The 23632-nt window shown below is 47.8% G+C and overlaps 1 protein-coding gene across 2 annotated transcripts in view; it reads left to right on the top strand.

The window, feature by feature from the left end:
* Positions 1-8979: 8979 nt before the first annotated feature.
* Positions 8980-23632, top strand: part of LOC146838997 (uncharacterized) — a 38005-nt gene continuing 23352 nt past the window's right edge. The window contains exons 1-2 of one of the 2 annotated variants that reach the window (XM_085603030.1): positions 8980-9187; positions 18847-18945. The gene's annotated coding sequence lies outside the window, so the exon portion shown is untranslated. Of the gene's footprint in view, positions 9188-18781; positions 18946-23632 lie in introns of both variants that reach the window. The other variant, XM_085603031.1, reaches the window with a different exon arrangement.

Genomic DNA, 23632 nt, shown 5'->3' with positions numbered 1-23632 from the left:
TGGTCTGTAAGATAAGTTTTAATCTGTCTGTTGGATACACCAACTACTTGGATTGTTTCATCCGAGAGAGGAAGATTCTTAACATCAGCTGATCTAACAGTTGATCTAGTAGCACCAGTGTCAACTAGAAAAGTAATATTTTCATCATTAACCTTCCCATCCACAAATGGGCCTGTCTGGTCTACTTCTAGATTTGCGCCAAGTACGCACTCTTCTTCCTCCCTTCGGCACCGTCAATAGCTTTCTTCTGCGTCGCTTTCATCGCGTTGCAGCCAATACTGCGAAACAGCGCGTGCGCGTGGCAATTTATTTACCTGTTCTTCATCGTAGAATCCCGTTTCATTACTATACTTCTGTGTGTTTCTGCTCTGTGGAAATGGCGGTTTTGGCACCTGATTCTGTGGTGTAACAACCTGCTGCTGTTGCTGCAGTTGGCCACTCACCTCACTCTGCAACTGTGGATTCAATGAGGAATTTCCGTTATTAGCTTTTGGAGGGTATTTACACTCGGATTTCCAATGCCCTAACCTACCGCAATTATGACATGGGAACTTCTTTTTAGCTTCTTCTATATTAAAATTCCCTTTTCCTTTTCCAGAACCGAATTTCTGTTTTGTTCCTGGGTTATTTGCTTGTTCTACCAACTGAGCTTCCTGTCTTTCTGCTACCTTCACTTGTGCCCACATAGCCTTTTCCTTCAATTTCCGCTGTTTGGCTTCAATTTCATCGCTAAAATATTTAGCATGTCTCAGTACTTCATCTATTTTCTTATTTTGCCACTCTACCATATGCTGTTTTATCATTTCACTAATTTCTGGACGTAAACCATATACAAACCTGTATACAAAATGACTCAAATCCTTTTCACTCAAATTCTCATCTCCGCTAAACTGTTTAAAGGCCAATATTAACCTTTCATAATAAGAATGTACTGATTCCTTACTTTCCTGATGTGTCCGGTCAATCTTTACCCAATCTGTCTCTTTAGGGGGTACCTTGTTCTTTAGAAATGCCATGACCTGCTCATATTTTTTCATTACTTCAGGGTCTGGAGCTCCTGTTTTTGGATCTCTAGCGTATTCTTGAGTTGGCCAGTTGATCATCAACTTGCACTCTACCCATAAATCGGCTGGTACTATTATGTCAAAAAAGCTATTCAAATCAATCCACAATACTTTAGACAGTTTCACAAATCTATCTACCTGCCTGTACCACTCGACGGGCTTTTCACGCAGTCGAGGAAAATCATTTGTAAAAGACAAAATATCCTGTCTTGTCCATGGAACATGTACATATCCTCCTCCTGGAATTTCTCTCATGGGGTATGCTGTTACTACCCTTTCTTTTTCTTTTACAGGAAATGTTGCAATTGCCCTGTCCGAGGCCTCATCAAGTTTCCGATACCACCTGCTTTTCCATTTTTCAACATCTCCCCACTTTCTTAACAAGACAATTATATCCTTAATGTGGCTCATCCGTCCTGGGGTATTCAGATTTTCAATATCTTTTTGGTGAAATCAATTCGATATGGTTTCTGTAAAGCTTTCACCTTTTCAATGTCTATTGCCATTTCGTTGGCTACTTCTCCAAACCTCTCATGTAAGTTTTTCGATCTCCATATTACACTTTTGCACAGAAATAATAATTCTTCATCTTGATAAGTTTTTTATTTTTCTGTTGGGATAGTTCCTACTATTAATTCCTCTAATACCATTCGCGGTTTTGCAACATCTAATGATTGTGATTCTTTGTCTTTCTGCTGTAAGCTTCTTAGCCATTCACTTAATTCTTCGCGGCTGGTCCTACTGGATTCTCTATACTACTCTGTTCCAGATTCATTTGTGGTTCTAAAAATGAGTCTATTATGGTTCCACTTCTTTCGGGATAATTCTGACTTATGAATGGATTATTTGAGACCTGTGGTTCAACAATACTCATTGTTTGTCTCCATAGATTCTCTTTCTGACTCGGTTTTGACTTTTCAGTCTGTGTGTGATTCTTATAAGGAACTGTCAAGCAATGTTCCCTATCTTTTTGTTTATCGAATATGGGTACTACTGGACCTATCGTTACTGGTACAGTTACTGCTTCCAAATTTTTAGTCAATTCTCTTATTTTCTCTGTAAACTCTAAGGTCGTTTTTGCTAAATCTGCAGAGTTTTCACCATTGGTTCTAATTTCTGCCGTTTTTCCTACTTCTCTAACAAAACTGCTCTTTTCTAAATCTGGTGACATTGTTTCTGTCGTAATAATTCGTAAGGTTTCTCTCATCGGGGCACTTGGTGTTAACATTTCTGGTTCTGGTCGATACGGTGGTGGATTTTTATAAAACACATCGTCAAGAACATCATCTTCAGATTCATTTGCTCTATATTCTTTGTTTTCTAGATTATGTGTTTTCTCAGTACACTTTCGTCCTTCATTCTCTCCTGCAGTTCTTACGGGAAATAACCCTTCAGTCATATTAGCATTCCGCCACCTTTTCATTCGATCATCATGCGTCTCATGTCCGTACGGTCTGCCAAACACATATCTATAACCTCTACCATTTCGCTGTCTTTCTCGTTCGTGCATTTCATCTTCCCATTCCGTCAAAGCTTCAAATTGCGTCGGTCTAGGTCTTGGTTCTAAATCCATCATTTTTTCTCTTAGGTTTCTCAGAACTGCCAAACTAAATGAACCATGTTCTGGGAAAGCCAAGATTCTGTCGTCCTTTGTATATCTAACCCAGTTATCCAACCAGATACAAGTATGATATCCGTATTTAGCAACCATAAAGGATGCAGGGGTTTTCGGTGGAGGAAGTAACTGTCCTTCCCTAGTCACAATCGGTTTGTCCTTTCTAAACCACTTCTTGATTCTGCTGAACCATGTTTTCTTCTTTTCTGGCGGTTCGTAATACATCTTCCTATCTTTTCGTGTATCGCTAGTTTCTCCTTACAACTGTACGCTGTCTTGCCAATCGCAGCGCGACTCACACTAACACACCAATCTGGAGTGTCTACGTCACTGTCACAATCCTCTAATCCCAGCGCGACTCACACCAACGCACCAATAAGGAACGTTTACGTCACCCTGTATTTCTCCAATCCTAGCGCGGCTTCACACTAACGCGCCGATCCGGAGCGTTTTATGTCTCTGACCGACTGACCAATCCCATCGCGGTTGTTCTGACGTCAGCGGCCGCTGCGGCAGCTTCTGCTCCTGCTGACCCCTCCTTTACAAAATCCGCTCAGTAAGTTTTGTTTCAATTTCTACACTTCCGTTAGTAACAACATAAAAACATCTCCATTGTCCGCTTCGCTAACCAAAGAACAGTAAAAAGACCTTTTTTACAAGAATTCCATCTTTCCCGAGAGCAGCGCTTACCTCTGCCCTACTACGGAATCGTTACTTCCGTTGATAAAGTAGCACATCCCTCTACCTTACCCTTCTATCAAGCATTAGCTAAGCGCTTCTCTAGAATTAAGACACCTAGTTGGAGACCTAATGCTCCTGAGAAATAAGACTAAAGTTTTGCAATTAACCGGAATGCCTTTCCATTTACGCACTTTCGCACAGAAAAATGTAGTAAATTCACACAGAATTCTGTCTTTCCCGAGAACAGCAAACAGTCTGTTCTGCTACAGAATTATAACATTTGTTATCAAAGCAGCACTTCCCTCTACTTTGTCCTTCTAGCAAGCTCAGAGAACAACTGCTACCTTTTCAGTGATAAGCGTTATCAGAGTAACTTCTGGCCTCCTGGTACCTAAGACCAAAATTTTACAGGTAACCTTTGCTGTCATACACTCTTCTCTCATACAGAAAATGTCTCTAATGGCAACACACGACGATGCTACCGAATCGAACCCAGACAATGCGTCGTGCAACTTCACTTGTTACACATTTCTCCCGCGTACCTACGGGCAACAACAATTCCGTCTTTCCCGAGAGCAGCGCTTACCTCTGCTCTACTATGGAACCGTTACAAACTTACGACTTCCTACATCCCAGAAGCCGTGCGAACAACATAAAACTCGACGTAACTCAACATAGAGTGTTAGTACATAAATCAATACCAATCAATAAGCAATATACAAGCAATAATCACCAAACCCAAACAATAGCTAACCATCATTCTGCTACCAGAAAAACTGTTGCAGCGTGGAATCCAAAATCCTTCCTTCAGCACAGACCAAAAACCACACTACCACATTCAATCAATACATTCATTGGTGGGGCCCATAACACCAACATTCATACCTCATTAGTCTGTTCTCTTGGGAGATGATTGTTCCAAACGTTGGCATGAAAGGAATACCTTTAACTTTAGGAAATCACGAAACTATACCACTACACCTTACCTCTTAAATATCCCTTCCATGCTATTCGATGGATCTGCTAGTTACGTGTTTGGCACTTATAATATTCTTATTACCTTAAAATTCGTACATCTCTCATTAATAAACAACGCAACTCACTTGAACAATTAATAATGAAATTTTATCTAGATTAATACGACCTGGAAAGAAATATTATGCAAATCGCAATTGATCATATTTACCTATTCTGGCTAAAGTCGTACTCCAAGTCAATCAGGTTGTCTCGCAATACTCTACAGTCCCAACGAAGGGGTAGGGACCATAGGGAACGAACCCGTTAATCTATGCCCATTCAATTATCTCAGTTCATCAGGAAATTGGGCAGTAATTCAGTTCGTCAAAGATTCAGGGAAAAAGCTGTCCTGCAGTGTCACCGTCCTCTCCGTTAGCATAACGTCAGGAAATCAAGAAGGCAATCAAAAAGCGATGGTGATGACCCTCTCTATTCTATCATTTTTATAGGAAAAATCTTTGCAACATGTATCGAAAGTATGGATTACAGTTCTTCTGATTGGTTGAGCAAGGGTCGTCCTTCCCGTTTCCCATACGGTTCAGTCCATGGTGTCATTATACTTGTCAGTTCTGGTTTTTTAAGAAGGGTCGCTTCGGAGGACAGCAAGGAGGTCATCACGACTCCAATACTTCAGGTGAGAGTGATTCCTTTTTCCGAGGTGGTTTTGGGGGGAAGGCTCCAGTTTTTTCTACACAATTGGCAACTAATCTCCAGCGATGCTTGGATTCTCGAAACTGTTCAGGGCTACAAAATAGAATTTTATCAGCCCATGCCTCAACCTCTCCTTCCTACCCCGTTGATCTTTTCTCTTCACGATCAGGAGATCATCTCCTCGGAGATCGTCTCTCTTCTCGCGAAAGGGGCTATTCTTCAAACTACCCGCCATCCCAGAGGGTTTGCAAGTTCGGTGTTTCTAGTTCCGAAACGAGGGGGCGGTTCCCGCCTCGTCCTCAATCTAAAGGAGTTCAACGGCGGAGTGGTTTACCGACATTTCAAGATGGAAGGGATCCATCTTTTGCGAGACCTTCTCCGAGCGGGAGATTGGATGGTTCGTCTCGATCTCAAAGACGCCTATCTGTCAGTCCCAATCTTCAAGCCTCATCGGCGTTTTCTTCAGTTCCAGTGGCAGGGGAACTGGTTTGAATACCAAGTCCTTCCGTTCGGCCTCTCGTCGGCCCCGTGGTGCTTCACGAAACTTCTGAAGCCAGTGGTGGAACACTTACGCGCGCGGGGTCTCCGCATGATTGTCTATCTGGACGACATTCTGATCATGGCGGATTGTCCTCACAAATTGATCCTGCATCTCGATTGGACGATCGATCTTCTCCAATCCTTAGGTTTTCTGGTGAATCCTCAGAAATCTGTCCTCCTTCCTTCACAGGTGATGGAGTTTCTAGGTTTCCAGGTCAATTCTCTCACCTGTCAACTTCTGTTGCCCTCTCAGAAGATTCGTTATATCAAACGAGAGTTGGTGTCGATTATCTCCAAACGGATCGTGTCATTGAGATCTATAGCTCGTGTAGTCGGTCTATTAGCGTCCTCAATTCAGGCGATCTTTCCCGGTCCTCTGCATTACAGGGCATTACAACGGCTGAAGATCCGTCATCTTCAGCAGGGTCTTCGCTACTCCGATCAGATTCCTCTGTCAGACGAGGCGAGATGCGAGATGCAGTGGTGGCTGGACCACATGGAGGCCTGGAATGGTCGAGCCCTGTTCGGTTCCTCTCCGGAGATAGTGATAGAGTCAGATGCCAGTCGGTGGGGCTGGGGAGCCCGGTGCGGTCCGATTTCAACGGGGGGTCGTTGGTCCCCGCAGGAGTTGTCTCTTCACATCAATTGTCTGGAACTCCTGGCGGGTTCCTTTGCGATTCGTTGTTTCACGCCTCTTCAGGCCAATTGTTGCATTCTTCTCCGCATGGACAATGTGTCCGCGGTTCGTTATGTCAACAAGTTGGGCGGCACGAGGTCCAAATTGTTAGCGGAGATCGCCAAAGATTTTTGGCATTATTGTCTGCAAAGGAAGATCACTGTTATTGCAGAATATCTTCCGGGCCGCAACAATCTGATTGCGGATTGGCATTCACGTCACCTTCGGGATTTCAGCGATTGGAGACTTCATCCCCGCATCTTTCGTTCCCTCAGTCGGTTTTGGGGGCAGAGTCACATAGATCTCTTTGCCTCTCGCCTCAACGCGCAACTTCCCCGATTCTTCAGTTGGAGACCGGATCCGGAGGCTCTGGCCACGGACGCATTTCTCCAGACCTGGCCTGCCCAGCTGTGCTATGCCTTTCCTCCATTCATGATGATTCCGAGAGTCCTAGCTCGAACAAAGCGATTTCAATCAGAGCTGATTCTGATTGCTCCTCTGTGGAGGGCTCAGGCTTGGTTCCCTGTTCTTCTGGAAATGTGTTGTGCGGTGCCGATCCTTCTTCCCCAGAAGTGGAATCTGTTGCTGGACCCTCTAGGGAATCCGCATCCCCTAATCCAGTCAGGCTCTCTCCGTCTTCTGGCTTGGCGACTTTCGGGGACCGTTGGTCGGTCCCAGGCCTTTCAAGCGACGCTTGCAAATTTATCAGCGAGTCCTGGGCGCCCAACACTCACAAACGCTACGCAGGTTCTTGGAAACGATGGTGTGATTGGTGTGTTCAACGGGAAGCTGATCCCGCTACAGCGGATGTCTCTCTAATTATTAATTTTTTGGCGTCTCTTGCCTCTTCAGGCTTAGCTTATCGGACCGTTAACAACTTCCGTTCTGCCATTTCGGCAGGCCATTCTCCTCTTGACGGTAAACCTGCCGGGGAGCACCCTTTGATTACTAAATTGCTCAAGGGTATTCGCCTAACGACTCCCCTTGTCCTAAATATTCTTCTTTATGGGATGTTTCCATTGTCTTGAATTTTTTGGACGCCTGGCCTTCCAACCCTTTGCTTTCCCGCAAACAGCTGTCGGCCAAACTGACCATGTTACTTTGCCTTGTCTCGTGCAGACGAGTTTCTGATGTTCGGGCCTTAGATTTGGCTGGTCGTTGTTTTACCCCTGAGGGTGTCACTTTTCGAATTTCTCGTCGTACCAAGACGAATACTTCATTGATATCCTATCCTTCTTTTCCTCTCCGTCCCAATCTTTGTGTGGTCCAATGTCTCAAAGATTATGAGGTAAGTACTGCTTCTTTACGTTCTGATTTACAGGGTCAACTGTTGATTGCTTTGCAGAAACCCTTTCGTCCTGTTACCCCGGCTACTTTAGCTCGTTGGGTGCGCTGGCTTATGTCAGAAGCAGGCATTGATGTATCTATTTTTGGGGCTCATTCTGCACGAGGAGCTATGGCTTCTAAAGCTTTTTCCTTGGGTGTGACTTTGTCCGACATTATGAAGGCCGCAGATTGGTCTTCTGATTCCATGTTTAAGGCTTTTTATTATAAACCTATTGATCATGTTGCTTCAGTAGTGGTGGATAAGCTTTGAACAAGCATAATCGGAGCCTCCTGTCCTGACATAGAATTAAAAATTTGCTAACATTCGTGACAAGAATTTTCAATTCTATTAAGGACAAGGAGGCGAGGATTATCCCACCCGTTATGTTCCTTCTCATGTATTAATTTGCATTTATACAGATGTTTGCATATGTATTATGTATCTTCTGCTGTTATATTGTTCTCTGATATTTTTCCCCCCCACTTGTTACATTTTTTCTTATATCGGATGTATTTTACGGCAGTCTGTCTCTTTTCAGGTTCTGACCCGAAGTGACAATTTTACTGCATCCTTTGGTTTCATCTGCATCCGATGGCGTCTGGCTTCCAGAGTCCTGTCGCCCTCCAGTGATGTGCGTTCAGCCTTACAGACTCCTGCTGCCTTTGCTGGTGGTCCCTCCTGTTGGTCGTTGTGACTCTTCATCTGTTTCTTCTACTATTGGAACTGTTCTCACCAAAGAAAGAGGATGTTGTGCTTGCCATGTTGCCTTATATATACAGTGGACTCTATGGTTATACGTCATACCCTGGTGTTCATGGGTATTGTAGTTTTTTCTTATACTGTTTATTGGCTGCTGAGCATTTCTAGTAAAGAAATGAGAAAGCATAATCCTCGCCTCCTTGTCCTTAATAGAATTGAAAATTCTTGTCACGAATGTTAGCAAATTTTTAATTGTGCCTGTGGATTAACAACTGCGCATGCGCCGAGGACAGATATTGCCTCCTGTAGCGGAGCACGAGGCGCCTCGCGCACACCAAATGCTGAGACTTATTTAAGTGCAAAGCTCCTCGGTTTGGCTCTTCTGTGGGAGCAAGTGTCTGTCCTCTGCGCAGGCGAGGTGTGACTGAGTGGAATCTCCTGCGCATGCGCAGTTAATGATCGCGTTCTTCAACCTGTGCACGTGATTCATTCCGGAGGATTCCCCGTGTCTGGAAGAAAAAGGTGTTTCCTGCCCAGGTTGTATCCTCGCTGGATTAGACTCTTTACAGGCTGCGCCCTCTGTCCAAGGCTGTTCACTGTCCGTACCCAGTGCAAGACCCTCACACTTTCTGATTGCTCTGCGATAGCAAGTAGTGTATTTCCTCCGCACATGCGCAGCTATGACGCGCGGTCCTACGCACGCGCATTTGTGAGACGTGTTGTTTTGTTCGCGTGATTGGGATTAGTGCAGTGGCATGAGCGCGCGCTTCACTCCGGGGGAATATCAGGGTCCGCGGCCCCGGCAGCCCCTCAGAGCCGGACTCAGGCGGGCTGGGCCCGGGCGGTGCTCACCCCGGTGCGCCTCCTCTTTCCCAGGCCGTGCAGCCTCCCACCGACCGGTGCACAGGAGAGCTAAGGTGAGTCATGGCCTTGAGGATCAGTGCTGGATATTACAGGACACTCACAGCCTCCCAAGGGGCCCTGTGGAGGTGATTGGTGCACCGCACCGTGCAGAGTGTGACTGGTGTATTGCACGGTGCAGAGTGTTACTGCAGCACCGCACTGTGCAGAGTGTGACTGCACTAAACTCTACAGAGTGTGACTGGTGCACTGCACCGTGCAGAGTGTGACTGGTGTATTGCTCCGTGCAGAGTGACTGGTGTACTGCACCGTGCAGAGTGTGACTGGTGTATTGCTCCGTGCAGAGTGTGACTGGTGTACTGCACCGTGCAGAGTGTGACTGGTGCACTGGTCCGTGCTGAGGGACTGGTGCACCGCACCGTGCAGAGTGTGACTGGTGTACTGCACTGTGCAGAGGGTGACTGATGCACCGCACCTTACAGTGTGACTGATGCACCGCACCTTGCAGTGTGACTGGTGCACTGCACCGTGCAGAGTGTGACTGGTGCACTGCACTATGCAGAGTGTGACGTGCACTGTGCAACCTGTGACTGGTATACTGCTCTGTGCAGAGTGACTGGTGTACTGCACCGTGCAGAGTGTGACTGGTGCACTGCTCCGTGCAGAGTGACTTGTGCACCGCACCGTGCCGAGTGTGACTGGTGTACTGCACCGTGCAGAGGGTGACTGGTGCACTGCACTGTGGAGAGTGTGACTGATGCACTGCACCGTGCAGAGTGTGACTGGTGCACTCTGCACCGTGTAGTGCACCGTGCAGAGTGTGACTGGTGCACTGCACCGTGCAGAGTGTGACTTGTGCACTGAACTGTGCAGAGTGTGACGGGTGCACTGCACTGTGCAGAGTGACTGGTGCACTGCACTGTGGAGAGTGTGAGTGGTGCACTGTGCCGTGCAGAGTGTGACTGGTGCACGGCACCTTGCAGAGTGTGACTGGTGTACTGCGCCGTGCAGAGTGTGACTGGTGCACTGCACCGTGCAGAGTGTGACTGGTGCACTGCACTGTGGAGAGTGTGAGTGGTGCACTGTGCCGTGCAGAGTGTGACTGGTGCACTGCACCGTGCAGAGTGACTGGTGCACCGCACCGTGCAGAATGTGACTGGTGCACTGCACCATGCAGAGTGTGACTGATGTACTGCACCGTGCAGAGGGTGACTGGTGCACTGCACTGTGGAGAGTGTGACTGGAGCACTGCACTGTGCAAAGTGTGACTGGTGCACTGCACCGTGCAGAATGTGACTGGTGCACTTTACCATGTAGTGCTCCTTGCAGAGTGTAACTGGTGCACTGCACCATGCAGAGTGTGACTGGTGCACTTTGCACCGTGTAGTGCACCGTGCAGAGTGTGACTGGTGCACTGCACCGTGCAGAGTGTGACTTGTGTACTGCACCGTGCAGAGTGTGACTGATCCACTGAACTGTGCAGAGTGACTGCTGCACTGAACTGTGCAGAGTGTGACTTGTGCACTGCACCGTGCAGAGTGTGACTGGTGCACTGCACCGTGCAGAGTGTGACTAGTGTACTGCACCGTGCAGAGTGTGACTGGTGCACTGAACTGTGCAGAGTGTGACTGATGCACTGAACTGTGCAGAGTGTGACTGGTGCACTGCACTGTACAGAGTGTGACTGATGTACTGAGCTGTGCAGAGGGTGACTGATGCACTACACTGCAGAGTTTGACTGATGCAGTGCGCTGTGCAGAGTGTGACTGCACTAAACTGTGCAGAGTATGACTGCTGCACTGCGCTGTGCAGAGTGTTACTGGTGCACTGTGCTGTGCACAGCGTGATTGATGCACTGAACTGTGCAGAGTGTGACTGGTGCACTGCACTGTGCAGAGTGTGACTGGTGCTCTATAGAGTGTGATTGGTGCACTGCGCAGTGCAGTGTGACTGGTGCTCTGCAACGTATGACTGATACACTGCCCTGTGCAGAGGATGTTTGGTGGAAGAGGTGTGGCGCAGCGGCCAGGGCTACTGACGCCGGAACCCGGGGCTCACGGTTCGATTCCTGGTGCCGGCGGCAGATCAGCTCAGCACCATGTGACTCTGGGCAATAGCTCGCTTAATCTTCCAGAGGGCCCCCAGCGTCTTGACACCTTCGGGTAATTGTTCGCGCTTTACAAATATAAATACTGGACATTTACATTTGGTGCACTGTACCTTGCAGAGTATGGGGGTCCGGTGCTAATCCCAGAGATCACTGATATATTCCTGTACTCATGTAGTAAGGGTAGGCTTTGACAAATTTATTATTTCTCATGTTAGGGCTGTTCATTGTATACAATTTTGCTAGAAATGTCATTAATTTGCTTAGTTGTATATGTTTTCTAATCGCAGCACAAATGCTTCATAATAGACAGCATTCGTTTCTCTTGTCTTTCTTTTGTTTATTATGGACATTCATGAGTGAGAAAAACGAAGGAGATGATCTGTTTCCACTGTACCCATGGGTATTACAGGATCATGTTCTGGTTTGCCAAATCACTTGTTACTCTGGAAGCGTTAAAGTTTGATAAGATTGAATCTGACACATTCTTCTCCCTGGGAACAAAAAAAAGAATGACGCAAATCTCAAGCATATCCTAGTTTGCATTCTGGAATCTTCCTAGCCTGTTCTCGGGAGAGTTTGACTAAGCATATTTGCTCCACCATACTTTTTTATTTAAGAATACAGATCCCTTGGAAACTTTGATTGCTTGAACAAGTGAAGAAATAACTGACTCACCTTTCTTGACTCTGATTGGGGTTTTAATTATCACTCGATCCCCAGCTGCAAAAATCGTTTCCTTTACTTATGTGTGTTGTTGAATTAAGCTTTTTGAAGGGACTGTTGAGATGCAACTCTTTTGGCAACCTTTTCATTATCTGTACGAAAACAAGTCACCTTGTGGAATTAAGCTCTAGACCCAGTGTAGACAAACCTTTGATCTGAGGCCTTTTTCGCAATAGGTGAAACGGAGAGATGCCTGTTGTGTGGTGTAATCTAATATGAACACAATTTTTGTTTTAAAATTTCCGCCACCAGGGCTCCCATGGCCAACGCTGATTGAATCCCCTCTTTTGAAAAAATATTCATCCTCTCAACCAATTTGTTGGATGTTGGAGAATACAGTGCCACCTTTTAGATGTTTAATATGATGTGAAACAATAAAATCTTTCATTTGTGCAGATGTGAAATCTTTACCTTTATCAGTAACTAAATCTTTGGGTGGACCCTCAATTCCAAAAATCTTCCGCAATAACTTGATCAAAATCACTGTGCCAGGTGCAGAAGTGAATTCTAAATAAACCTATTTTGCATAGGTATCAATTATCACATGGTAACATGCCAAAAGGTTTGGCAAAATCCAGCGCCACAATTGTACCACGTGGTGTCTTACATGTCTTCTAGTATTTATCCGACTTTTGACAGGTGTTGCAATTAGATATCCACCTACATAACTGAGCATCCATAGAGGGCCACCAAAAATGTTGTTTTAAATTCTTGTAGGTTCCTCCAACACCAAAATGTCCTTTGCGAGCAGCTTTAATAAGTGTCCTATGAATGGACACAGGTGGCACAAATACATACTTGCGCATAAGAATTCCCTTTACAATAGACAGCTCACTGCCAACTTGTGCATGTGGTTTGAGAGACAACTCCTGTTAATTCATATTCCCCTTGCAACTCAGTAAACGGAATCAGTCTGTCTTCCCGCCACATGACCTCCAGCTTGGAAATGCCCAGTAGGTCCCATTTTATTGTCTCTCTATTTCCCATAACCCTTTCAGGATGTCAGATTCCTAGAAGGGGGTTTTCAGAGTCAACTTGCCCACTGAGTCTGTCTTCCGGGTCGCCCAATGTCCTATACCTATTACAGTTGCTGTTGGAGCAGGCAGCGTGGTCACGCCTCTCCGGCCATAGAGGCATCTAAAATAGCCCTCTGGGTTCATTTACTATTTTAACAGAGATTTCTTGCTGCACCTAGACGGCCCAATCATTTAACCTTACAGTTGTGCTGCCCAGGAGTAGAGCAGCAAGTCAGAGGGCAGTGCTTCCTTCAAGGGGCTTCCTGGTCAAGGTAGTCGTGGCTATCCTCTCTACCCTTTATGCCACAGCAGGTCCCTTGCCTACAGAGCAGAAAAACTCTCCAGGACCAGGAAGGAGCATTTTGTAGCGTGTAGCGAAATTTCGGGATACAGTGAGGCCTCTGCAATATCCCATGGCTACCCGATTAGCCTCCAGGATTTTGTTTAGATTTTCTGTCACAAAGACAGCAACATATTTTGTTATGAAGATTTCCAGGTACTTGAATCCCCCCACCTCCCACCGAAGTGGGTAGTGTCGGGCCTTTCTGGGGGCCTTTCTGGATAGTGGGAACGCCACAGATATGCACCATGTGATGCGGCGCCCAGAATAGGATCCAAACGTCTCTAAAATCTCCAACACCCTGAGAAAAGAGTGATCTATGTCCTCGAAACAGAGTTGGACATCCACGTAAAGCGACACAACTTCTTTCCACCCCGTGTCCCATCTGACTCCCCTCAGAAGTGTATCTTTTCTGTTCCATTCCACCAGGGGTTCTATTGCCTGTACACAAAAGTAAGAGGGATAGTGGGCTTTCTTTACGGGTGATCGTACCCAAGCCAAACGCGTCTGAAAACACCCCGTTCACTTTGACCTGGCTGTCCCAGCAGTGTAAAGCAGTGTCACACCAAAAACGTTGGGCCGAAACCCATCTTGTCCAGTATTGCCACTAGGTAGGATCACTTCATAGAGTTGAATGCCTTCTTGGCATTGAACAAGAGGACCCACTGGCTTTTCTATCTGGCCACTACGTTCTAGGCATCCTGCAAGCCTAAGTAGTTTGGGCCACAAGTGTATTGTTAGAATTGGGGGTCTCTAGTTGGCAAAGGTAGGTACCTTTGACCAAATAGGGACCCTTGCTTCTAGTCAAGATAAGCGGGGTATACTCCTGAATAATCCCTGCTCACCCCCTTGGTAGCTTGGCCCAAGCAGACAGGCTTATCTCAGAGGCAGTGTGTAAAGCATTTGTGAACACATACAGTAATACAGTGAAAACACTACAAATGGATACCACATCAGTTTAGAAAAATTAGTAATCTTTACTGGACTTAACACAAGACCAAACGACAAAAATCCACACTACTGTAATCAAAAATAAGACTTTAAAATGGTAGAAAATAGCTTATTTCAATGTAGAAGGTAAATGCGACACTTTACTCTCAAAGTACCTTAGATGCGTCACGCAATGCAAACAGAAGGGTCGCAGGGAAATTGATGCGCCGTTCCTTACACTCAGGGGAGTGGATGCGTCGGTTCCTTACTGCTGCGCAGGGGAGGTGATGCGTCGCTTCCTTACTGTGTGGGCAGTTGATGCGTCGTTTATTACTGCAGCCCGGTGACAATGGGACAAGATGGTGTCTCGATGCGATGATCCAGTGCAATGCGACAAAATGGCGTCTTTGATGCGCTACGACAACGTTGGATGCGATGCATGCATGCCCGAAGGCCATGCGGCGCACTCAGTAACGCTTCTCTGGTGATGCGACGGCGACCTCTGCGGCGGCGACACACTTCTCCGGGGATGTGACACGCTCTGTCGGTGATGCAACGGCGAACAGCTGCGGCGCGCTTCTTCGGCGATGCGACTCCAGCTGTTGCGGCGGCGACACACTTCTCCTTGTTGCATCGCGCTTCCAGCTCCCAGCGACACACAGTCTTCTCAGAGGGCCCAAACAACAGAGGCACCTCTCTGCAGGTAAAATTCCCAGCAAGGGAGTTCAGGGGAGCTGGTGTAGTCTTGTATCCCTGAGACTTCAGGCTGGAGGCAAGCACACTTCAATCCCTTGGAGATTCTTCTTCAAAATTATGAAAAGTTCACAAAAGTCCTTTCCCCCCCTTCCTTAGCAAATAAAGTAACCACTGCAGGCCAATCCCTGAAATAGCAAACAGGACAGGGGCAGTCTCCCCCTTCTGCTTCCTTGGTTCTTCTCCTTGGCAAAGGTTCATCTTGATTCCCAGAAGTGATCTAAAGTTCTCGGGTCTGGGCCCCAATATTTATACCAGTAAATCCTTTGTCCTCTGAAGGCAGAAGGTGCCTGTGCCAAGCCAAAACCAGTTCTGTGCAGCTTCCTGGCAGGAGGTGGAGACAGCATTGTTGAAAGCAGACCTGGCCCAGGTAGCTGAAAGGAAATCTCCTCGCCCTACTCTCTATTCTATGAGGGCTCAGGTCAGTGAAAGGAAGTCTCCGTCCCCCACTCTCTATTCAATGCAGGTCCCATTCAGCCCAGCCCTGACCCATCAGACTGCTGGAGCCAAGGCCCTCTGCAGCCCCCTGTCACTCACAAACCAGACATGGAATACACAAACCTAGCAGAGGCATGCTGGATGGTTAGGCAAGAAAAAAACGTCTTTCTAAAAGTGGTATTTTCAAACACAGAAAGTAAAAATCACCCTTACTAAAAGATGTATTTTAACATTCTGAGTTCAGGCATACTAAACTCGAATTTCCTCCTAGTTCCCTGGGTCAGTTAGGATTATAAGATGTTATAACCAAACTGCCCATTCTGGCCTATGGGAACAGGTAGCCTTGCAATAGTGAAATAAGAAATTGGCTGTAATTCACTATCAGGACATGCCACATACACCAGGGCATATCCTACCTTATACATACAATGCACCATGCCCATGGGGGTACCTTGGGTCTACCTTAGGGGTGACTAACTTGCAGAAAAGGGAAGGTTTAGGGACTGGCAAGTATGTGCGCTTGCCAAGTTGACATGGCAGTCCCAGACTGCACACAGGCTCTGCAATGGCAGGCCTGAGCCACATTTTAAAGCTGCTTCTGTGGGTGGCACGACCAGTGCTGCACGCCCACCAGCCGCATTTGATTTACAGACCCTGGGCACACATGGTGCACTGTATTGGGGTCTGACAAGTAAATCAAATAGCCAATCATGGAGTCACTAATCCACTACAACAATTTACAATAGAGAGCATATGCACTTTAGCAATGATCAGCAGTGAAAAAGTGCCCAGAGTCATAAAACCACCAACAACAGGTCAGAAAAAATACAGGAGGAAGGAAAAAAGTTCAGGGATGTCCCTGCAAAAAGGGTCAAGACCAACTTGTATCTAATATTTGAATTAGGTGATTGGCAAGTACTTTGGCTAAGATCTTGGTTTCCACATTTAACAACGATATTGGTGTATATGAGGCACAGTCCTCTACCGGCTTGCCCTTCTTGTGAATCATCACTATCGTTGCCTGCCTCAAGTCCCATGGGAGATGATTGTCCCTCCTCAGCCTGTGGTATAGCGCCCGTAATGGGCCGGTGACCTGAACTTAACACATTTGGAGAACTTGGGTGGAAAGCCATTCTAGCTCAGAGAACTACCCCCTTAAACCGTGCAGCTTCTGCTATTTCCGACTCCATGATCTCTGCCTCCAGAGCTCGACTTCTCTCTGGTCCTAGTCGTAGTGTTGGGATGCAGGCTACAATCCGCTCCCAGTGGACATGCTCTACACCAAGTTACATTGTTTGTATAGTCTTCAGGTACTCGGCAAACGCCAATGCAGTTTCGTTTGGGATTTATACAATCTGCCCTGCCCCGGGCAAAAATCAATTTTTCCCCCTCTTCCCTTTTTACTATTTGTGCCAGAAGCTTCCCTGCCTTGTTTCCCCTGATTTAAATTTAGCCCTGGTGCATGCATGTCACAGAGGCTAGAACTGAATTTCAGAGAGAGGTCATGTCCGCCATTAGCCAAACTTCAAACTGGCGGAACAATCTGCTCGGCAGTGATCGGCTACGGATTTGGATCTTTGCAGACAGGTGTTCTTTTGTCTGGAACAGGAGGCATTGGTACAGTGCAGAGTGCCACATGTTACTCTATTTACGGCTGACTAATACCTGAGAAGATGAATCACCCTCACAAACATAAAGCTCCACCAAGAACTTCCAAAAACTGAGATGTCCATGGTAGAGCAACAAAAAAGAGGGAGAAGGCAAAGAGTGACGCAGAAAGAGGCAAAGAGCGATGCGGAAGGAGGCAGAGAGTGAGGGAGGGGGCAACCAGCAATGCAGTGCAAGAAGACTGGGCCAACAAGAAAAGGAGAGACTGACTACAAACACATGCACTCGTGTGGAGTGCTAGGAAGAAAGTAAAAAAAAGGTACCTTGGGAAGCGCATGGCCAATGGAAGGACACTGGCCACACAGACAAGAAGCTGTGCAAGGGCCAAGCTCCATGGAATGGACAAACACTCAACTCGGAGAGGAAGTAGGAGGGGCTGCCGAATCAGAAGCAATGAAACGTAAGTCACATGGAATCCAGCCAGTGGCAAGTAATGGGCAGGCTCAAAGCTCTTTTAAAGGTTTTTTTTTACAAGAGATTTTGAAAGCGCTGCGCAGGTAAAACCCAAAAAAGAAGATGTCCTGAAGTGAGGTGGTGCAGAGCGACTCTAGTGGAGAACCTAAAACTGAACCTAGAGATCCTAAGAGGAAGAGTGGCCATTGGGGATCTCTTAGTGTCCCAGTCTACTGAGAAAGAGCAGTCAGAGCGATCGTAGCATTGAAGAGTAGTTCCCTTAAAGTCAGTGGTTTGAAGGGGAGAGGGTAATATAGGGTGAACTAGAGTGTTGAGTGCTGGAAGCAGATACAGAAGACCAAGACACAAGTTACGTGTTTTTTGTGAGCAGAACTAGTAGCTGTAATGACTTGGGAGGGTGCAGTTTCAAATGATTGAAGGGGAGCGAAGCAAGGCTAACCGGTGGAGTACGTCGTTAGAAGAGACATATGTAGTGGGTCAATTACGCCTTTTAATATCCTAAAAACAAATGATAATTCGAGACGGTGAAGCGTCAGCAGTAAGATTTTCACTAGGGATAATATGGTAGCAGGTTTGAAGCAGTGGGTAGGTATTAGTTAAGCAAGAGCGATTTAATAGAGTTTCAGCAGAGACATATATCCAAAGGTGTATAATATTCATGCCCATGAAGGGGTCAGATGGTGTGCTTGATGGATTGGCTGATTTGAGAAATGCGGAGTTCTATAGGTGAAAAAGCAGGAAGGGAGAGAGAGCAGCAAATAGATAAAAAGGAGAAGAGGGGCAGTAAGTGAGGTAGCAGGGTGTTCCCAATAGTGGTGATCTTAGAGGAATGTATGACGGATGGTCAGTGGCAGATTCAGTGGAGTGATTAATGAGTGGGCTTAGTGGGTAGATTACGTTGAATGAAGGATGTGGATGAGACCGCAGTGATCAGATGATATTTTGAAAGTAAGTGTACTTGGCATTGGCAGCAGCTGGAAAGTGTGTGCTTAGCGCATTTATGTTGGTAGCAAGATTTGTTTGTTTCATTTGTAGGGAGGTCAATAGAATACATCTAGACTATTATTGTGGTCTGGGGTAGGCCGTCTTAATTTGCTGCAAGTGCAGGAACCTACAGATGTTTCTGTTTCCACCTTGGCATGTGCAGGTTATCAGCCCAACTGTTTCTGTTTACTGAAAATGTCAACTGCAGATGTAAATCAACCATATGGCAGGTCACATCTTTTAATCCTCTCTTTTCCCCTCTTAATTTTGTCAGTAACATCCTAACCAGTCCTGCTTCCTGCTTGGGCAGTTTTTTTATTAACTCCACGCTGTTTACAGGGCGCCTCCCCGCTGCCGCTTTCAAACACCAGAGCTGCTCCCGCCGCCTCTTAAGTGCTGTGCGCACCACCTGCCGGGATGGTACAATGGAAACTGCAGGTATGTGTATTGATTTAAAAATACCACAGTGGGAAGCGGTTTTATCAATGTTAACACCAGCACTCTGAAACTGTATTCAGACACTGTAAATGTCTCAATTTGTGCAAGTGACAGCAGGGTCAGCTAATACTGCGCACAGCACTGTCAATATGTGCTCAGTCTAAATAGTGTTTCACATGAAAGCGTAACACTGTACTCAAACTCAGATCCTTAATAGTAGCAGCTGGACATGCTGCAGGGAGCTGAGTTGATTCACCTGTGCCACTTTCTTAGTCCACAGACTTGTTAAGAAGCGCTACATCCCCCAGCGTACAGACATGCACGGGGTGAACGCCTTCAACCAGGAGCCCTACCGGCAGGCACGTGAGGAGGGAGGAATGTGCCCGTATCTTGTGGGGGGAACCCATTGGCAGAAACCCAGTTATGCCCTGGCATAATATCTTATAACCCTTCATCTACGATATATGGTATTGTGGTTTCAGTCTTTGCTAGGTCCTGCCCTACTTAGTAAAGTATAGGCCTCATTTTTATTCTGTGTCGTGCTTGGGAGGGAGTTCGTTCTTCCTCAAATCTTCTGCAAAATTCCCCCTCCTTCACCACCATTCCTTGCTGTTAAACCCCCCTCCGTACCCATGCAGAAAGACTGACCCCCTGCAGCATGAAATAAACCTGTTTCCTTGAAGTGGAAAGATGGTTTACAGGAGTCAGGAGATAAAATAGCAAACCTTGCCTATGCATAGCCTGTATTTTCCATTCTATATTGAAGTAAATATGTAATCCATGCATCGCGTGCCAGAAGGTACATGTGTGTAGCTAGTGTTATATAGCACAAGACTAAATTGCATCAATTTCTCCTGTAGATGCAAACAAATCCACTTCTCACTCAGTATTCCATCAAGCTTATTTATTTTCATATAATCGCTTTCGAAACCCACTGTTGCACAAGTGAATTCAGTCTGTCCCAGTGCAATTTTAGGGGTTCTCCCTTCATTAGGAGCCGCATGTGAGCAATCTATGTTGTATGCTGTGTGTTGAAAATAGTGAAACAAGGCTTAACTTGCAAACACAATCTAATCCTGCATACACATGAATTCATAGTTTACAACATGTCCTAAAAGCGTCCAACCGTATGTGCGTTAGTGTTCAACCGGGGTCTTTTCAATAGTGAGAGTTACTTCTGATCGAAGAGAATCATTCTGATCTACTGCCTATATTACGTGGCTTAGCTAAGGGTGCATAAGAGTCATGCATTTAAATCACTTCCTGTAGAGCGCCCAGTCCTGCTGCAGTGAGTACATGGCGTTTGGAGCACTGGGTTAGGAAAGATTTACCTGCGGGTTCCCTAAGCATGTATAGCACTGTGTTGGGACAGGTTTACCTGTGGGGCCCCCAACCATTTATATTACTGTTAGGAACTGTGTGCCTGTGGATTCCTCAGAAGTCACAAGCAGGAGACATCTTGTCGCACGTAACACTTTTTATATTAATAAGGGCGCAAACACACTGCATAAACAACAAGTGTAGATTAAAACGCAGGGTATAAATACATCTACACACACGCACCAATATTAAACCTGTACTAAACACACAAGCCTCAGTAACAGGTACATCACAGAAAGACTGATGAACATAATGATGCAGACCCAGAGATAGATGCATAACACAGAATATATAGGTCTTGATTTAGCGTTTGGTGAACTGGGTACTCCTTCACAAGTGTGGTGGAGTACCCTGTCCAACAAACTGATGGTCTGCCTGACCTAATGCAAGTCAGGTGGATTGTTATGTGTCCAGCCTTATTTGGGTGCCATTGGTGTAAATATATCGGACTGCCTATCCTCTTTAGATCAGGCTGTCTGTATCTTTTTTTTTTGAGGCGTACCCTCAGACAGGATGTTCGACACTTGGGTAGTTGTAGTCCCTCATGAGCTTCTGGCATGGACCGCTCAGGAATTTGGCAGATACAGCCCCACACAGTCTCTCAGGAAGTCTGTAGATTTAGCCCCTCTTGGGTTAGTTAAGAATTTGGCAAGTGCGGCCCTGCATGGGCTGGTTGGCAGCACACATTCATCACCTGACTGGGCGTCGTCAAGCACGTTGTCATGGAGTATTATTTTCTGCATTGAACTGTTGGGAGAGTCTGGGGGGCCCGTCTGACTCCCTGGTCCTGCTGTATAGATTTCCAGTAGTTGGCTTCCTCCGGCCCCCTACAGCTGCTAGGGATGCGCTGGACCGTGCTTCTTCCAGGACAGCCTCGTCTTCCTGTTGGATAGTCAAAATCCCTTCTCTTGCCTGACAGGCAGGCAGGCTTCTAGGCTCTTCAGGACAGGTACCAGCAATTAATTCAGACTGCAGGTGTTGTCCCTTCAACTCGGTTAGACTGTCAGGCAGACACCAGCCCTGGTGGCAAGCAAGCACCTGAGTGCTCTGCAGAGCACTTTATTCCTTGGTAACAGACAATTTTGAAATAGGACATATAGGTGCCAATTCCGATCCGGTAAAAACCGGGTACGAACCGTCGGACGGAGCCTTTTCTCCGTCCGACTCGTACCCGGTGCGAAATCCATCCGAAAATGCAAGTACGATTCATACGGAAACACCATTTCCGTACGATTCGAACAAAACACCGACCGAACAGAAACTAAACACAATTCCGATCCTGAAAGGAGCCGACGTGACGTCGGTACGCATCCAGCCTACGTTTCACGAACCAGGAAGTACGATTCGAACCGACGTCATCCCGCACGGAAAATATTTACCGGCTGCCAAAAACTGCCGGGAAATCAGGACGACACACGCAAGGAGCAGCTGGACGCGACGAACAGACATGGACCCGAACCTACGTGCCATCCCTGCCCTCCTAGCAGTCCACCTGGCGTACAGGAACCGACGCAGACGCCGCAGAAGGTCAGCACAACAACCAGGGGCAAAGGGGGGGGCAGGGGCAGGACACACAACACCAACACATGGTACCAAATCACACATGGCCTGGACATACCTGACCATCAGGGCCTGGTCACTTCCAGGGGGTGGGGGCAAGGCCAGCAACGCAAGCGTCCGCCACAACGGAAGTGGATGGTCACGCGAACCGGTACGTACCCTACCCAGGCCGCAAGAGCGTGGGTACGGAACGTACCACGCGTCCCCCTACGTCACTCCAACAATAGCGGTACGGCCCGTACCCACGTCAGAAAGGCCTTGGTACAGCTCGTACCAGCATTGCTGGGGTCATGTAGGGGTACGCGTGGTACGACCCGTAGCCACGCCCCCAAGGCCTGTGTACGGTGCGGACCCCACGGCCCGCAACAATGGTGGGACGCACCGTACCCACACACCAAAGGCATGGGTACGGCCCGTACCCAGGCACGCAGAGCGTGGGCAGGGGTATGTACGGACCGTACCCCCACCCGTGGAAGTACGGCCCGTACCCCCACCCGTGCATGTACGCCCCGAACCCCCACTCGTGTATGTACGCCCCGAACCCCCACCCGTGTATGTACGCCCCGAACCGCCACCCGTGTATGTACGCACCCAAGCGCCACCCGTGTATGTACGCCCCGAACCCCCACCCCACCCTGGTATGTACGCCCCGAACCCCCACCCGTGTATGTACGCACCCAAGCGCCACCCGTGCATGTACGCCCCGAACCCCCACCCCACCCTGGTATGTACGCCCCGAACCCCCAGCCGTGTATGTACGCACCAAACCCCCACCCGTGTATGTACGCACCAAACCACCACACCAGCCGTGTATGTACGCACCAAACCCCCACCCCAGCCGTGTATGTACGCACCGAACCACCACCCGTGTATGTACGCACCGAACCACCACCCGTGTATGTACGCCCCCGAACCCCCACCCCAGCAGAGTATGTACGCCCCGAACCCCCACCCGTGTATGTACGGACCGAACCCCCACCCCAGCCGTGTATGTACGCACCAAACCACCACCCGTGTATGTACGCCCCCTAACCCCCCCCAGCCGTGTATGTACGCACCGAACCACCAGCCGTGTATGTACGCACCAAACCCCCACCCCAGCCGTGTATGTACGCACCTAACACACACCCCAGCAGAGTATGTACGCCCCGAACCCCCACCCGTGTATGTACGGACCGAACCCCCACCCCAGCAGAGTATGTACGCCCCGAACCCCCACCCGTGTATGTACGGACCGAACCCCCACCCCAGCCGTGTATGTACGCACCAAACCACCACCCGTGTATGTACGCCCCCGAACCCCCCCCCAGCCGTGTATGTACGCACCGAACCACCAGCCGTGTATGTACGCACCAAACCCCCACCCCAGCCGTGTATGTACGCACCGAACCACCAGCCGTGTATGTACGCACCAAACCCCCACCCCAGCCGTGTATGTACGCACCGAACCACCACCCGTGTATGTACGGACCGAACCCCCACCCCAGCAGAGTATGTACGCCCCGAACCCCCACCCGTGTATGTACGGACCGAAACCCCACCCCACTCGTGTATGTACGCCCCGAACCCCCACCCGTGTATGTACGCCCCGAACCGCCACCCGTGTATGTACGCACCCAAGCGCCACCCGTGTATGTACGCCCCGAACCCCCACCCCACCCTGGTATGTACGCCCCGAACCCCCACCCGTGTATGTACGCCCCGAACCGCCACCCGTGTATGTACGCACCCAAGCGCCACCCGTGTA

Source organism: Triturus cristatus, chromosome 4_2, assembly GCF_964204655.1.
Source record: "Triturus cristatus chromosome 4_2, aTriCri1.1, whole genome shotgun sequence".
In the NCBI taxonomy this organism is placed as follows: domain Eukaryota; kingdom Metazoa; phylum Chordata; class Amphibia; order Caudata; family Salamandridae; genus Triturus; species Triturus cristatus.
The sequence above is the reverse complement of the archived record's forward strand: the minus strand, read 5'-3'. Positions and strand labels throughout refer to the sequence as shown.